The sequence below is a fragment of the Canis lupus genome, chromosome 13 (assembly GCF_048164855.1).
Source record: "Canis lupus baileyi chromosome 13, mCanLup2.hap1, whole genome shotgun sequence".
NCBI classification, from domain to species: domain Eukaryota; kingdom Metazoa; phylum Chordata; class Mammalia; order Carnivora; family Canidae; genus Canis; species Canis lupus.
The window spans coordinates 12,482,645-12,500,569 of NC_132850.1; the positions used below are offsets into that span (position 1 = coordinate 12,482,645).

At 35.0% G+C, this 17,925-nt stretch overlaps 1 protein-coding gene and 1 long non-coding RNA gene across 10 annotated transcripts in view; one reads left to right on the forward strand and one right to left on the reverse strand.

The window, feature by feature from the left end:
• LOC140602551 (BEN domain-containing protein 5) overlaps positions 1-17,925 on the forward strand; it is a 1,370,322-nt gene that overhangs the window by 182,773 nt on the left and 1,169,624 nt on the right. The window lies entirely within an intron of this gene.
• Positions 6,246-17,823, reverse strand: LOC140602133 (uncharacterized). 2 transcript variants are annotated; one of them, XR_012005125.1, is made up of 4 exons: positions 17,549-17,823; positions 12,400-12,488; positions 8,090-8,172; positions 6,246-6,647 (listed from the first exon to the last, which is right to left on the reverse strand). It is a non-coding gene; the product is annotated as an uncharacterized lncRNA (long non-coding RNA). The 2 variants fall into 2 exon arrangements; XR_012005124.1 differs by having other exon boundaries at positions 17,475-17,555.

Here is a 17,925-nt window from a genome sequence, read left to right on the forward strand (position 1 = left end):
GCAGTAATGGGTATTTACCCAAAGAACATAAAATCACCAATTCAAAGGGATATACACACCCCTCTGTTTATAGCAGCATTATCTACAATAGCCAAATTATGGAAGCAGCTCATGTATCCATCAACTGATGAATGGATAGAGAAGATATGGTATATGGAATATTATTCAGCCAAAGAAAAGAACAAAATCTTAACATTTGTGCCTACATAGATGGAGCTAGAGAGTGTAATGCTAAGCCAAATAAGTCAGTCAGAGAAAGACAAATACCATATGATTTCACTCATGTGTGAAATTTAAGAAACAAAACAAGTGATCATATGGAAAAAGAGAGAAACCAAGGAATAGCTCTTAACTCTGACAGTTGCCAGAGGAGAGGTGGGTGGTGATATGTGTTAAATAGGTGATAAGGAGTAAGGAACACAGTTATCATGATGATCACCAGGTGATGTTTGGAATTATTGAATCACTAAATTATACACCTGAAAGTAATACATTTTATGTTACCTGGAATTTAAAAAAAAAAAAAAAACAAAAAAAAAACAAACAAACCCTGAATTTTGCTCCACAACTCAATCAACTACTTTTTCTCCTTTTATAGAAAAAATATTTTTTTGAAAGAGTTGTCTGTCTCTAGTTCTAGCCCATTCAGGCAGGCTTTCATGAACCATACCTCTCTCTCCAGATTGCCCTTCTCAAGGTCATTAATGACTTCCAAACAGCAATTTGTCAGATCTCATTTTCTATTCTCATGGTTCTGTTATTAGGATTTGACCCATTTGGACTATTCCCATTCTTTTCTCTTAGACATTTCTTTTTCTAGCTTCAAAGATACATACCAACTCCCTAGCCTCCCCCTTCCCACTCCCCACAGTGGCATACATTGATGGCTACACTTCGTTTCTTTACCTTCTAAACACTGGAATACAGATAACTTGACTAAATATTATCTATACATTGATTTATATCTCTAGTATAGATTTTTTGTACTTTAGACTCCTATTCATTAAGAGTGAGCCTGGATGAACCACTAGCCAACCCATAAAATTGGAGGAAATAATAGATGCTGTTGTTTAAACCACAGAGTTTTGTTGTGGTTTGGTATGTATACATTAATTTAAGGGTTGACTTCATCATCCTAAAAACAAATGTAATGTGTGAAAACTGTGATTTTCAAATTGTTTAATTTATTTGCTGAATGTATTGATAGATTCTAATCTTAACAGGGAATACAAATGCTGATTCATGAAAATGCAAATTATTTATCTTTTACCCTAAAAGAATTCATTATCCATGATGCATAATAATAATAATAGGAAATCAAAATAACAATTATGTTGTCTCCATGCATGCAGACAAAAGAGTTACTCTAGTTAGTCCAACACTGCAATTAATGAATAAGGTGGGATCCAATTTTATGAGTCACTCAGTAAATTCAGTCTTTGGTAGTTTATTTTATTTTATTTAAAAAAATTTTTTTAATAATTTATTTTTTATTGGTGTTCAGTTTACCAACATACAGAATAACACCCAGTGCTCATCCCGTCAAGTGCTCCCCTCAGTGCCTGTCACCCATTCACCCCACCCCCCGCCCTCCTCCCCTTCCACCACCCCTAGTTTGTTTCCCAGAGTTAGGAGTCTTTATTTTCTGTCTCCCTTTCTGATATTTCCCACACATTTCTTCTCCCTTCACTTCTATTCCCTTTCACTATTATTTATATTCCCCAAATGAATGAGAACATATAATGTTTGTTCTTCTCTGATTGACTTACTTAACTCAGCATAATACCCTCCAGTTCCATCCACGTTGAAGCAAATGGTGGGTATTTGTCATTTCTAATGGCTGAGTAATGGCTGAAGTAATGGCTGAAGGTGATGCTGGCCTCATAGAACAAATTTGTAAGTACTCCATCTCTTTCTATCTTTCCAAACAGCTTTAGTAGAATAGGTATGGTTTCTTCTTTAAATGTTTGATAGAATTCCCCTGGGAAGCCATATGGCCCTGGACTTTTGTGTCTTGGGCGGTTTTTGATGACTGCTTCAATTTCCTCCCTGGTTATTGGCCTGTTAAGGTTTTCTATTTCTTCCTGTTCCAGTTTTGGTAGTTTGTGGCTTTTCAGGAATGCGTCCATTTCTTCTAGATTGCCTAATTTATTGGCGTATAGCTGTTCATAATATGTTTTTAAAATCGTTTGTATTTCCTTGGTGTTGGTAGTGATCTCTCCTTTCTCATTCATGATTTTATTAATTTGAGTCTTCTCTCTCTTCTTTTTAATAAGGCTGGCTAATGGTTTATCTTTCTTATTAATTCTTTCAAAGAACCAACTCCTGGTTTTGTTGATCTGTTCCACAGTTCTTCTGGTCTCGATTTCATTGAGTTCTGCTCGAATCTTTATTAACTCTCTTCTTCTGCTGGGTGTAGGATCTATGTGCTGTTTTTTCTCTAGCTCCTTTATGTGTAAGGTTAGCTTTTGTATTTGAGCTCTTTCCAGTTTTTGAATGGATGCTTGTATTGCGATGTATTTCTCCCTTAGGACTGCTTTTGCTGCATCCCAAAGATTTTGAACAGTTGTATCTTCATTCTCATTAGTTTCCATGAATCTTTTTAATTCTTCCTTAATTTCCTGGTTGACCCTTTCATCTTTTAGCAGGATGGTCCTTAACCTCTGCGTGTTTGAGGTCCTTCCAAACTTCTTGTTGTGATTTAGTTCTAATTTCAAGGCATTATGGTCTGAGAATATGCAGGGGACGATCCCAGTCTTTTGGTATTGGTTCAGACCTGATTTGTGACCCAGTATGTGGTCTATTCTGGAGAAAGTTCCATGTGCACTTGAGAAGAATGTGTATTCAGTTGAGTTTGGATGTAAAGTTCTGTAGATATCTGTGAAATCCATCTGGTCCAGTATATCATTTAAAGCTCTCGTTTCTTTGGATATGTTGTGCTTAGAAGACCTATCAAGTATAGAAAGAGCTAGATTGAAGTCACCAAGTATAAGTGTATTATTATTTAAGTATTTCTTCATTTTGGTTATTAATTGATTTAAACATTTGGCAGCTCCCACATTCGGGGTATATATATTGAGGATTGTTAAGTCCTCTTGTTGGATAGATCCTTTAAGTATGATATAGTGTCCCTCTTCATCTCTCACTACAGTCTTTGGGGTAAATTTTAGTTTATCTGATATAAGGATGGCTACCCCTGCTTTCTTTTGAGGACCATTTGAATGGTAAATGGTTCTCCAGGCTTTTATTTTCAGGTTGTAGGTGTCCTTCTGTCTAAAATGAGTCTCTTGTAGACAGCAAATAGATGGGTCCTGCTTTTTTATCCAGTCTGAAACCCAGCGCCTTTGGATGGGGTCATTAAGCCCGTTCACGTTCAGAGTTACTATCGACAGATATGAGTTTAGTGTTATCATGATATCTATTCAGACCTTGTTTTTGTGGATTGTTCCACTGAACTTCTTCTTAAAGGGGAATTTTAAGAGTCCTCCTTAAAATTTCTTGCAGAGCTGGTTTGGAGGTCACATATTCTTTGAGGTCACATATTCTTTCAGTACCTGCCTGTCTTGGAAGCTCTTTATGTCTCCTTCCATTTTGAATGAGAGCCTTGCTGGATAAAGTATTCTTGGTTGCATGTTCTTCTCATTTAGGACCCTGAATATATCCTGCCAGCCCTTTCTGGCCTACCAGGTCTCTGTGGAGAGGTCTGCTGTTAACCTAATACTCATAAAAGTCAGAGATTTCTTGTCTCTTGCTGCTTTAAGGATCTTCTCTTTATCTTTGGAATTTGCAAGCTTCACTCTTAAATGTTGAGGTGTTGAATGGTTTTTATTGATTTTAGGGGGGGATCTCTCTATTTCCTGGATCTGAATGCCTGTTTCCCTTCCCAGATTAGGAAAGTTTTCAGCTATGATTTGTTCAAATACATATTCTGGCCCTCTGTCCCTTTTGGCGCCCTCGGCAACCCCAATTAAACGTAGGTTTTTCTTCCTCAGGCGGTCGTTTATTTCCCTTAATCTATCTTCATTGTCTTTTAATTGTTTGTCTCTTTTTTCCTCAGTTTCCCTCTTTGCCATCAACTTGTCTTCTCTGTCACTCACTCGTTCTTCCACCTCGTTAACCCTCGTCGTTAGGACTTCTAGTTTGGATTGCATCTCATTCAATTGATTTTTTATTTCTGCCTGATTGGATCTAAATTCTGCAGTCATGAAGTCTCTTGAGTCCTTTATGCTTTTTTCTAGAGCCACCAGTAGCTGTATAATAGTGCTTCTGAATTGGCTTTCTGACATTGAATTGTAATCCAGATTTTGTAACTCTGTGGGAGAGAGGACTGTTTCTGATTCTTTCTTTTGAGGTGAGGTTTTCCTTCTAGTCATTTTGCTCAGTGCAGAATGGCCAAGAACATGTTGTATTGGGAAAAGGAGAAAAAGAGAGGCGAGAAAGAAGGAAAGAAAAGAGAAAAAAAAGAAAGAAAAAAGGAAGAAAAAAGAAAAAAAGAGAAGAAAAAGAGAAAAAGAAAGAAAGGAAAAAGAAAAGAAAAAAAGGGTGGGGGAAGCAAACAAATCAAAAAGCAAAAAAAAAAAAAAACAAAAAACAACAACAAAAAAACAAACAAACAAAAAAAACAAACCAAACAAACAAAAAGCCACGGGGGAGTATCTTCTGATTCTGTATACTTTAAGTCCCTTGACTTCCCTTGGAACTTGTCCGTCTAGCTGGTCTTCTGGGGGAGGGGCCTGCTGTGCTGATTTTCAGGTGTTAGCACTTGGGGGAGATGCTCTGCCCCTGCCTGGTGCAGGGCTCAGTGGGGGTTGTTTACCCCGTGAGGCCCCAGGAGGATCAACCACAGTGGCGGCGGCCAGCTCTGGAGCCCTGGAGTCAGCCCCCGCAGTAACTCCGGAGCTCTCCGTCTGCAGGGCCTGGATGCTCCGGGGCGGGGCCGCTGATCTGCTCAGCTCCGGGCAGGAGCGTCTTTGCTGTCCTGGGCCCTCCCGGCCTCTGCCTGTCCCGGGGGAGGCCCGATCCTGGGCTGTGACCGGGCTCCCTGTGCTCCGGGGCCTGCGCTGTTGGATTCACGCTCCCGGCCGCGCAGCCCCCTCCGTGGAGCCACCGCCCGTGCCCCTCCGAGCTGCTCCTGGAACCGCACAGCCCCCTCCGCACGGAGCCTCTTCCTCTGCCCGAGCCCCTCCGAGCTGCTCCCACCCCGCAGCCCCCTCCGTGGAGCCACCGCCCGAGCCCCCGAGCTGCTCGGGGTCCCGCTGTGCGCGCTGCAGCCCTTAGGGAGCTCGGCGCACTCTCCCGGGTCGCAAGTGTCTGTCAGTGTCTCAGGGAGCCCGAAGGCATCCCTGCCCTCCTGGGTCCTGCTCCAACTCCCTGCGAGCCCCTTTCCGCCCGGGAAGGTTGGTGCAGTTCCTGCTTCTCCGGGACGGGGCTCTCCTGTCCTGGGGACACTCGCCCCAGCCTTAGCCCCGCTCCTCGCAGGGCCCCTCCCCCCTTGGAGGCCTTTTGTCTCTTTCTTTTTCCCCGTCTTCCTACCTTGATAGAAGCGCGAACTCTTCTCACTGTAGCATTCCAGCTGTTCTCTCTTTAAATCTCAGACCGAATTCGTAGATTTTCAGGATGATTTGAAGGTTATCTAGGTAATTTGGTGGGGACAGGTGACTTGGGGACCCTGCTCTTCTGCCATCTTGCCCCTCCTCCTCCTGTCTTTGGTAGTTTAATAAAACTATCAGTGGTTTTTAAAATAATAAATGTAATGAATTGAATATGGTGTGAGTTACTTGCATATAGGTAAATTATACTTCATAATAAACATTGAATATACTTAAGGAAATAATTTACTTATTCTTTCTTTTCAATATCATTCATTGTGTAGTATGTTTAGAGAAAGACTTACCCTAGCACACTGATGGTTTTTCATGAGAGAACAAAGAATGCTTTTAAAATTATTCTTCAATATAAAAGACTTATGGTTTCAGATTTGGAGTATCTTTTGTGACAAGTTGTAAGTAAATTGCCAAACTCTAACTTAATTAAAAAACCCTCAACTATATAAGGCTTATCAGCACAGTATTATTAAAGATTAGCAATGTGTGGTTGTTGAAGACTACACAGTGACATATCATCATCATCATTCTCACCCTAATTTTAGAAATGAGGAAACTACAGTTCACAGAAGTAGAATAAATTTCCGAAGACCATATAGCTGGCAAGTAGTGAACCTAGGAGTAAGATTTCAAATTCTCATAAGGATCTGTTTAATTAATATGAAAAAACACTCAAAGTGTTTATTAAGTGTCTTATAAATTAAAATATCAAAAATGTCTTTATGAGGAATGGCAAATGTTATTTATCCTTTCATATTCCAGCTGATGGATTAGAAGTCCTTCCTGAAACAGAGGCAAAGTAGAAAAATTGAAATCTATAGTTTGACTCTGAAGCCCATGTTTTTTGTACCACAAAAAATTGCCTCTCAGTGTTTCACATGTATCTCATTTCATGTTTTCTTCTTTTGTTACTTGTTCATACTCATGTCTTCCTTGTTTTATTATAGTTTTCTTGAAGATAGAAATCATATCTCTTATTATACCATCTTCATTCTCTGTTCCCTCTTAACTAACAGTATCTTGCATAGGCTTCAGTAATATTTGCTGCAAAGAGATAAATAAGATATCCTTTAAGGGAAGACTAAGACATGTTCTATGCAGATCTAATATAACTCACACATTTATTTGAAAATATTTATTATATTTGTAGTATGTACCCACCTTTATTCTAGTATAAGTGTGTTTAGAGGTAGTCAATCAGACAGACTTTGGTTAAAAACTATCTCTGACACTTATTTGAATGATCTCGGGCATATTGCTTACCCTCTTGGAGCCACTCTTTTTGTCAGCTTTATGAGACTAATCTGATTTCAGTGTATGTGCTGCTGAAGTGAGCACTATGACCGTAATCTAAAACATACCTCTAGGGAATCAAATTAGGTAGTGTGTATAAAGGACTTTACATTATGTTTTGTGTGTTGTATTCTTGCTAAACATTAGTTAGATAATCTTTCTTACTCATCACTTAAAATTCCCTAGTAAAAGGATAATAGAAGTTAAGTCTGAATGATTTTGTTTCCCACTGTATTTATTGTGGTTTTAGTATTATTTTCAGATATGACTTTCCAGAGTGTGAGATATAAAAATTGATGAGTCAGGTGTGGTCCCTAGAACAGATTGTTGTGTGGACCTGGCACTAGTGCTAAAATTGTCTTTCCAAACAAAGGTATTCATGGAACCTTGGACTATAGGCATAAATTAAGTACATCAGGCAGGTATGTTGATTTCAGGCACAGGATTTCTTTGGGAGGATTTCAACTACTGTACTACAGTTCTGAGATTTATGTATTTCAGAAAGTTTCCCAAAGCTGAGTCTATGGATTTCACTATGTGATTTATAACCTTGGCTTCTATAGCTTCTGATCACATTTTATTTTCCCACCGTGAAGCAGGGCTAATTATTAGAGTGACAAAGGAAGTCATATATTTTAAAGCTCTCTGTGTGGCCAAAGGGTGCTTTTAATGAAAATTAACTTTAGTGAGATATTTGCAATGCATGCTACACCACTGATACAGTAATTCATTTTATACCCTTTCTGAGAATCTAAATTCATTGTTTCATAGAACTATCTTTTTTTACCTTAGGCTAATGGAGAGCACATGATATACTAGAGAATTATCCATTTTCAGAACTATTTTTTTGACTTTCTTATTTTCTTAGCTACCAAAGTAAAGATAAGTAGCTATACTTTTGAAGGATTAATATGAATTATCATTTTATCTGCAACCAAACATTTAAATATCTGTTGGCATTTTCTGTGGGAGATTAACATTTAATTTAGAAAAAAGCTAGAAATCTTGAAATAAAGTAAAATGCTTTCTGGGTTTGTAAAATGAAATGACAAATATTTGGTGCAAAGACCTTTGAATATAATATTGTAATTGTCATGTAAAATGTTCTTTGGTTGCATTCAAAATGTCAATAATGAATTATCAGTCTAAACCACATAAAGGAAGTAATCAGAAGTTAAATAAAAAGAACTTACCTGTTTAATATATCAGCCAGCAGATGAATAGATGCCTTATAGAGGAAGCATTTGCTCTGTAGTTGCATTCTTCAACAATCAAACTAGACCAGGAAATGATAAGAATGAAATATTATGTTTTATTTGTAAAAATAAATTCATTAGGTTGAGATTTTAAATTATATTAAAGACATATATAAGTAGAGAAATTTAAATGCATATATTAGGAGAGTAAATTAAGTATTTTGGCAATGAATAATTTTGTATCACTATAAAAGATAACTATTTACTAGTACTACCACTGTGTACTTTTGTTGAGCACCTACAAGGTGCCAACCATTGTTTGACATTTTACATTGCTTAAGTCATTAAGGAGACCTGGGAGGCTCTTTTTGTGGTTTTCATTTTTAAAGAGTAAAATAACATACCTTTTCTCCTCATACCATAATGTAAGTACAACTAAACCTTTATGGTCCATTTTCTAATTAATTTGATTACATATTAGATTCTATTAGCCTTTCTTGGGACACATGGCATTTTGCCATTTTATTTATCAAGAGCACCTCCAAGAATTGGGAGGGACAGGAATTTTTTTTTCTTTTTTTTTCACCCCAAATTTTTATTTAAATTCTAGTTAATTAACCCATAATGTAATTTTGGTTTCAGGAATAGAATTGAGTGATTCATTACTTGCATGTAACACCCAGTGCTCATTACATCAATTGTGCTCCTTAATGCCCATCACTCATTTAGCCCTTCCACCACCCAAGGCCCCTTTAGCAACCCTCAGTTTGTTCTCCAACTTTAGGAGTCTCTTATGGTTTGCTTCCCTCTCTCTTCTCTCTTTTCTTTTTTTTCAGGACAGGACAGTTTTTAAACGGTAATTAAATGTTTATTTACTGTTTTACGTCTTGATAATGACTCACAAGATAACTAATGTAATCTTTCAATTATACTAGCTACAATCCTAGCTCCTAAAAACATTAATCTTTTGATGTTTAGAAAAATTTTAAATACTGTCAGAAGAAGAGAGCTAATTGATATTTAAACTATTACAGTTCTGTCATCAATTTGTGCAACTTTAACGGTAAGGTTAGGTAATGGTAATTTAGGAACTTTCTTTCCCCAAACTCAGAATGTGATAAGGGCATAATGTAAGAACAAGCGAAATATTTAAACTTTGAAAGTTACTTTTAAATATTAAAATAGTAATATGTTCTCATTATTTGAAAGGGTAGAACATATAGTGAAGCAAATAAGATAATCTGTAATTTAAAAACTATAATTTTACCGTGTAGAAGTAAATTGTTAACCTGTGCATTTCTTTTGATTTCTAGAAAAACTCAGAAACACAATTGTTTACGATGTGGTTGAGATTATTTGTAAAGAGTAAAAAATGTTTTTTGTGCTTTTCACTTTCCATTATACCATGAACATTTTTAAAGTCATTTAAATATTCAAAAAGGTAATTTAAATAACCCATGTGACAGAGTATTATGCAGTGATTGGAATTATTTAGTGGTTTCCCTATTGTTGAACATTTAGTAGTTAAAGTTGCTACTATGAATAATGCATATAACGTCCTTATACATAAATTTTTGTCTTCATTTCTCCTCATTTCCTGAGGATACTGTACTTAGAAGTGAATTACAATTTCAAAGGATCTGAATCTTTTTTTGAAGCCCTTAATGTCTGCTGTTAATTGCTTTTCAGAAAGATTGTACCAATTTAAGCTTCTATAAAACAAAGTGTGGGAAAGTCACTCTATACTTACCAGTATTGAGAATAATCACTGTAGGAACCTTTCCTTATTCTTATAGGCAAAAAATGGCATCTCGTTTTAATTTGGATTTCTCTGATCATTGGTAAGGTTAAACTCATTTCACATATTTGTGAACATTCAGTTTTCTGTTTTTGTGAATTGCCTGTTCATGTAATTTTTCTATTGGAGTTTTGGTATTTTTCCAGTGGCATATGTGACTTCTTTATTGTTTAAGAATACTAAGCCTTAGTTGGGGCACATGAGTGGTACAGATGATTAAATATCTGACTTTTGGTTTTGGTTAAGGTCATGATCTCAGGGTTGTGATCTCAGGGTCGTGACTCCAGGGTCATGAGATTGAGTCTCACCATCAGGCTCTGTGCTCACTGTGAAGTCTGCTTGAGATTCTCCCTCCCTCTCCCTGCCCTGCCTGCTAGTGCTCCCTCTCAAATAAATAAATAAATCTTAAAAAAAGGAAGAATATTAAGCCTTATTTTTGTGGCCAGTGTTTTTCTTGGCTTGATATATATGAGTTTTATGATCATGTTTTTTACATGAGAGAGCTAACATTTTTATGTAGTCAGATATGATAGATTTTTTTGTATTTTCTACCATTGATTTTGTGGTTAATCTTTCCAAATCTGAAAAAATATTTACTTAAGTTTGCTTCTAGCCTAGCCTTTTTATAGTTTTGTTCTGCATGTTTAATTCTTTTATCCTTACCAAAATTATGTAAGTGTAGTAAACTGAGGTTCTAACTTAAAATTTTCTGAATACCTATTTTCATCACTTACTTACTGAATAATCCATGCCTTCACTACTGATTTTTGTGATGCTTCCTTTATTATATCTTACCCACACACACACACATATCATATCATGTGGCTTATAAATTTTGCCCTTAGACTTCAATCAGAATAAGCTAAGACTATTACTAAATAAATGCATCTTCTTGGGCCCAAAATCTGGAATAATAAATTAGAACTTCTGCAGATCCACTTTAGGAATATATTTTCTCCCCTTCTGGAGATTTTATATACCTCTCATTTATCTAGCTTTCTAGATAAATTTTTGAGTTATTTTATTTAAAAAATGCCAATGACATTCTGGCTAGAATTACATTAAACTATACATTTATTTTTGAAGTAATAGCAACTTTGTAGTGGTCTTCTTATCTAGGTACATGTTTTATCTTGCTATTGTTAATGTCTTCCTTTTTTATTTTTTAGGAAAACTTAAGAGGTTTAAATTTAAATGAAAATTCTCATATACTTTAGGATGATATTTCTGTATCTTTTAAAAAAAGTCTCACCTTAATCTTATGCTTGGGACAGTTTATAGGACTACTTAATATTTACTATTCCATTGAAGTCTTTTTAAATTATTCTTTGTCCTAGTGTCTTTCTTCTTTTTCTCAATCTGTTTATAATATTTTAGAGTTTCAAAAGTTTTCCTGTTTTTTTTTTTTATATGAGCATCTGAAAGGCAGAGGTTTTGCCTTATTATTTTCTGAATTCATTTCCTTTACTTTTCAATATCTAGTACAATACCTACCGCAACAAGTGCCCAGCAAATATTTGGTGAATTATATTGAATTCTCAGTACTGATATATACCTTAAAATGAAATAGCCATGAGTGAATTAATATTTATGCTCCTGGCATAATAGATGATATCCTCCATTGAAGTTCTCATATATATTCTATTATTCAACATTAGCTTCACCAGATATTTACTGAATTTCTATTATGAGTCCTGCATTGTGTTAGGAGCAAAATCATACAAACATAAGATGATTTATATAATCAAGATTTTTACTAGGCATTGAGGAAAGACATATCTGTATGTGAATATTTAAAATCTGAAGTGTTAAAATACAGGTGAGTAAAAATGCTATGAGCGTATTCCTTAGTATTGGTTGCAGGTACTTTGTAAAACTGTGTGGTAGAAACTTTAATACTTTCTTGATCAGGATTAGAATCCTTAGCTCTCTTAAAACCAACTACTGTGTAACCTTGAGCAAGTTACTAGCTCTTTGAAAATAATTTTCTCACCTAAAATGGAGAAAATCATATTTACCTCAAAGATGTGATGTGAATTTTAAATGGATTACATATATAAATTCAGATAATTATTGTATAAAATAAATTCTCTCCTCTTGTTTGTTGGAAAACCTTGAAATTTGGGTAATTTAAATTAAATCAGTTTCCATTTTCATGCCATGAGAGAAACTTAGAAATAAGAATATTCTGTACATAAAATTTTTTAATGAATTAGGAAAATATTGACAATATTTTTACTTTAATAGCTCTGATCTTTTCTCAGAGCCTGTGTTCTAAAGGAGCAGAATGTTTCCAACACTGGCACACAGTTTCCACTCTCTTGCTTCCCAGTTTTCTTCAACTTATTCCAATCTTTTTCCCATTCTCACTGCTTCACTGAAACTGTTGTCAAAATCATCAGTGGCCACTTTATGGCTAAGTTTATGGCTAAGTTAATTTCATAAAAATTAACCTCAGTAGCTTGCAAAACCATGGACTCTTATCTCCTTTTTGAATCAGTCTTCTTACCTGGCCTCTGCAATAATTCATTCTCCTGGTTTTCTTTCCTTCAGTCATACAGATTGCTCCTTCTCAGTCTCTTATATTGGATTCTCTTCCTATATTTAAATGATAAGAGTTAAGTTTCTCAGATCATGATTCTAGGCCCTTTTTTCCTTTGTCTCTGTTTTGTCATCTTATTTATAATTCCTGAGTTTAAATTTCCTATCTGGACCTCCTTTCTTGACTAACTATGGTCTGACTGACAGCTTTACCTGAATTTCCATGGACGTCTCAAAAATAATGAGCTCCAAAGTAGATTTTCCTCTTGAATTCATCCTTCCAAGTTCATCTTTCTTTTGTTCACACAATTTCTCAGCCCAGAAATATGGGAGTCAACTTAGTCTTCCCATTTACTCACCCATGATGTTTAATGCATCGACAACTTCCATTGATTTTTACCTTCAAAGTATTTCAGAATTCTGTATATTTTTCTCCAGTTCTGTTAGCATCATTTTAATTTAGGCAGTATCTTTTCTCTTGGGATTCTTCAACATATATTTTTAAAAGATTTTTAAAATTTATTTAAGAGAGAGAGAGTGCACAAGTAGGTGGAGGGGCAGAGGAAGAGGGACAGGAGAAGTAGACTCTTTGCTGAGCATGGCGCTTTGGAGCTCATCCCAGCAACCTGAGATCATGATCTGAACCGAAATCAGATGCTTAACCCACTGAGGTACCCACACACCCTTTCAACATGTTTTGTTTGAGACAGCAAGTGATTACGTTGGAATGCCCAAAGACTGACAGGTATGGAGGAATGTGGTCAGAGAAGCTGGAAATCCATTTAGTATTAAATGGTAGAATACTTTCTGTGTCATGATAATCTGTTTAGACTTAATTCCTGTAGTTTATGTATATTATCTGAAGAAATTAAAGCTAGGAATTTTGAGTACCAGCTATGTGTGTGAGAATATAGCTGTCACCAAAATTGACAGTGATCTTGCTCTCAGAGACCTGATATTCTTGTGTGAGGAATAGTCTATAAACATATTATATGTTTGTAAAAATAAATATGTAATATTGTAATATAAATGTTTTAGCCTATAGATATTATTTAAATATGCAATAAATGTATAATATGTAAAATATACATATTTTAAATATATTTATTTAAATTTTCAGGTGATAATGCTCTAAAAATAAAGAGGTAGAGAGTAATGGACTTTCATTACTTGTTATAATGATGTTCATTCATGCAACAAAAAATGATTAAGTGCCTTATTTTGTTCAGGGCTGTTATATATACTCTAATACTTTGTTTTTAGTATAGCCATATGAAATGAGTATTATTATTAACAAAAACAAATGAGAAATTTGGGTCCAGTAAGATTAAGTTATTTGTCCCTGTTTGGGAGACTGGAAGAGAATTTGACTTTGAGCTTAAATCTGTTTTATGCCTATACGTATTGAATTTATATCCTATTCTTCTTTCCTTTTTAACAGAAAGTTTGGCATTGAGGCAGTGGAGATTTGGTATACATGTTTAGGTAAAGCTTGCATCTTGGAGACCAGTGAGAGTATTTTAATAGTTAAGATGAAATATGATAACAGCTTGGGGTAAGGAAGGATGGAATAGATTCATTTACCAAACAAATACATAAAGGCCAAATATATTGCTTGCCAGTGGAGTTGTGTCAAGCATTTAGCTTTTTTTTTTTCCTATTAGTTATTTTCTATTCATTTCCATAAGTGATTTATAATAATTAGGAGACCAAACTCTTCTGTTTCTTTTCATTACCACAAACTACTTTTGGTGGCTACCCTTCAGAGTTTAAATGCTTCTGTTCTTCTATATAATCTGTTTTTGCTCATGGCTTAAACATGTAGATTTTTATTTTTCCAGTTACCACTAATTATAGACTTTCAATTTTGATAGTTGCTGATTTTTACTATATCTTATTCTATATCAGGAAACCATGTTAAATAGGTATTTTGTATTATAAATATAAATGAGCAGATTTTTTTTTCATTACACATGTATGAATGTTATTGCTGATGTATAACCATGACTGTACTGAAGCCAGTGGGAATCCTTTCAGACTATGTTCTTGCTATTTTAAGATGTGATACCAGCATAGTATAAAAAGGAAGAAAAATGATGAAATTACCCAGGAGAGTATATCCATGATGGTACTGGGCATGGAAATTTTATCATCATTGCTTGTTCTCATTTTATAAAGAGAAAATTTACTGGGAGCCTTTTGTGGGTACTTACATATATCTTATTTAACATATGTTATTGAGTACATTCTGTTTCATACACAATGCTAAGCATGGGGTATACATGAATGAACAAAAAAAGACGTGTTTATTGTTTTTCATGAGTTCAAGTCAGGTGGGAGAGAGTCAATAAGAACAAACTCATGTATAATTGCATATTGTGAGAAGTGCTATGAAGGAAATAAAGAGAATTCATTGATAGGAATTTCATGAAAACTTCTAGGATAGGAAAGACTTCTCTGATGAGATAAGCATTAAACTGAGATGTGAAAGATAGAGACATCAGTGAGAGGGCAGGGAATGGGACAGCAGGAAAACAGGTCTTGATGCAGATAATGTTTGTTCTAGGAACTGAAAAGAAGAGAGTACATTAGGTGAAGAGTGGTAAAAGATGAATTAAAGGTAGATAAAGACTAGATCATGCAGTGTCTCATGGGCTATAGTAAAGGCTTTGGTTTTATTTGATGTGCTTTGGGAAACTATTGAAGAGATTTAGGCCGGAGAACAACACGATCTGATTTCTGGGAAAGTAATACAGTATGTTGAAGGAGAAGATTTTAGTCAAAATTATAATGGGCTTCTAAATTTTAAGTAAACTAAGGAAGAAATTTTCCTTAATTTCATAGTAAAAATTATTTAACATGTATGTATGTATATGTATATATTCCATTTTATTTTTTCTTTTGGCTTTTTACCTATACCTTCTTTTATGTATGTATGTATGTATGTATGTATGGTGATTGCTCTATGGCTAATGATATGCATCCTTTTGTACCACTTTATACTTCATATTTTCTGTGTCATACTTCCTGCATCTCATTTCACACTCAATACTTCATACTTCACACTTCCCATTTCACATTTTAAAACTTTATACATCTTAGAATAGTCTGACTCCATTCATCTGCCTGGTCCCTATTCTTGTTATATATTTGGGTATTCTTGTTATATATTTTATTTTTGTGCATTATAATCTCCAGTTTACAATGTTAAAATTTTGGCTTCAGGCTTAAGAAAATTATTAAATAAAAATACAGTTTAAAAATATATAACAAATTATCTACCATTTCTTCTTTTCCTCATTCTTTATTGTAGATCCAAGTTTATTTTTTATTTTAAGCTTTTATTATTTATTCATGAGAGACCCAGAGAGAGTCAGAGGAAGAAGCAGGCTTCATGCAGGGAGCCCAATGCGGGACTCAATCCCAGGACTCTGGGATCATGCCCTGAGCCAAAGGCTCAACCGCTGAGCCATCTGGGCGTCTCTGTAGATCCAGGTTTATGTACAGCTTTTTTCCCCCTGTGATTTGAGTTTCTGTCAATCCCAAAACAACCTTTGGTATATATTATAGTGTGAATCTGCATCTTATTGCACTAAATTCACTCAGCTTTTGTTTACGTGAAATTGTCAATAAGTCAATCAGAGAAGGACAAACATTATATGGTCTCATTCATTTGGGGAATATAAAAAATAGTGAAACGGAATAAAGGGGAAAGGAGAAAAAATAAGTGGGAAATATCAAAAAGGGAGACAGAACATGAAAGACTCCTACCTCTAGGAAAGGAACTAGGGGTGGTGGAAGGGGATGTGAGCAGGGGGTGGGGTGACTGGGTGACAGGCACTGAGGTGGGCACTTGACGGGATGAGCACTGGGTGTTATTCTATATGTTGGCAAATTGAACACCAATAAAAAAATAAATTTATAAAAAAAAAATAAAATTGAAAGCTTAATAAAAAAAGAAATTGTCTTTACTTTTGTTTTTGATTTAATGTAGAATTCTGGGTTGAAAGGATTTGTTTTTTTCTTTTTTTTTTTGTTTTAGATTTTATTTATTTATTCATAAGAGACACACAGAGAGAGCAGGGACATAGGCAGAGGGAGAAGCAAGCTCTCTGTGTGGAGCCCCCTGCAGGACTCGATCCCAGGACCCCGGATCACGATCTGAGCCAAAGGCAGACACTCAACCACTGAGCCACCCAGCTTTCCTTGTTTTTTTCTTTTAATAGTAATGATATTATTTCATTGTCTTACAATATTCATTGTTTCTGATGAGAATTCAACTGTTTGTTACCCTTTTTATTGATCTCCTGTATACAGTATGTCTTCTCTGTGATTTTAAGATTTTTTTCTGTGTTTGGTTTTAAGCAATTTGACTATGATATGTCTAGGTTGGACTTTTTGTATTTGTGTTATTTATCCTACTTGGGATTTATTGAGCTTCTTATATCTGTAATTGTTGTTTTTCATCAAATTTGGAAAAATGTAAGGCTTATTTCTTTAAATATTATTTCTTATATATTTTTATTCACTTTTCTTTTTGGAACTTCTATTGCATATTTGCTGTTTTTCCATGGGTCTCTGAAGCTTGTTAATTTAAGGAAAATTATTTCTCTACATTCTTTAGATCAGGTATTTTTTAATAATGTGTCTTTATTCTGAAATTTTCAATCTGCTGTTGAATCCATTCAGTGTAATTTTTATTTCCAGCACTGTAAGTTTTAATTCTGTGATTTCTGTTCAGTTCTTTTTATAGATCTCAATTTCCAATTTAATTTTCTCTCTGTTCACTCTGAAGCCATATCTTTCATTCTTTGAAATATTTTCCTTTAGCTATTTGAGTATATTTATACTATTTTCTTTGTTTACTAAAGCCAAAATCTGGGCCATCTCAGTGTTGGTCTCCGTTGAGTATATATATATATATATTATTGTAGAAGCTCTTGTTTCTGTTTTCATCCTCTTAAGAGATGATTTTTGATCTAGTTTCCAGTTTAGATACTGATTTTTATGACCTTGAACTTAGATTAACTTAGTTAAACTTACAAGCTTATATAAGTTCAATGTGATAAGCCAGTCCTCTAGGTTGGAACTTGGACAAGAAAGAGTTCAAGACTGACCTTTGGCTGGTTCCTAGAATGCTGTTGGAATGTTCTGCTAAGAATTTTTTACGTGCTTGTTGCTAGTACAGAACACTGTGATAGTTTATATATATAGGAAGATAAAAATTTTAATTTATGGTGAATATCTGCTTTCCTTCTGGTGGTCTGGAGGTTCAATGACTGACTACCATAATAAATCTGGGTTCCTAAGCTCAGGCAAGCTTCCATGGTAGATAATCCTACCATTGTCGTAATGAATTTGTGGATAAATTAAATGTGTTTAGTGTGATGTCCTAGGGAGAGTACTGTTGGAAGTTTGTGCTTGATTTCCTGAAGGCCTCATCCCATGTATCTTTTTTCTTTGCTAATTTTGATTTGTGTCTCTTTAGTACAAA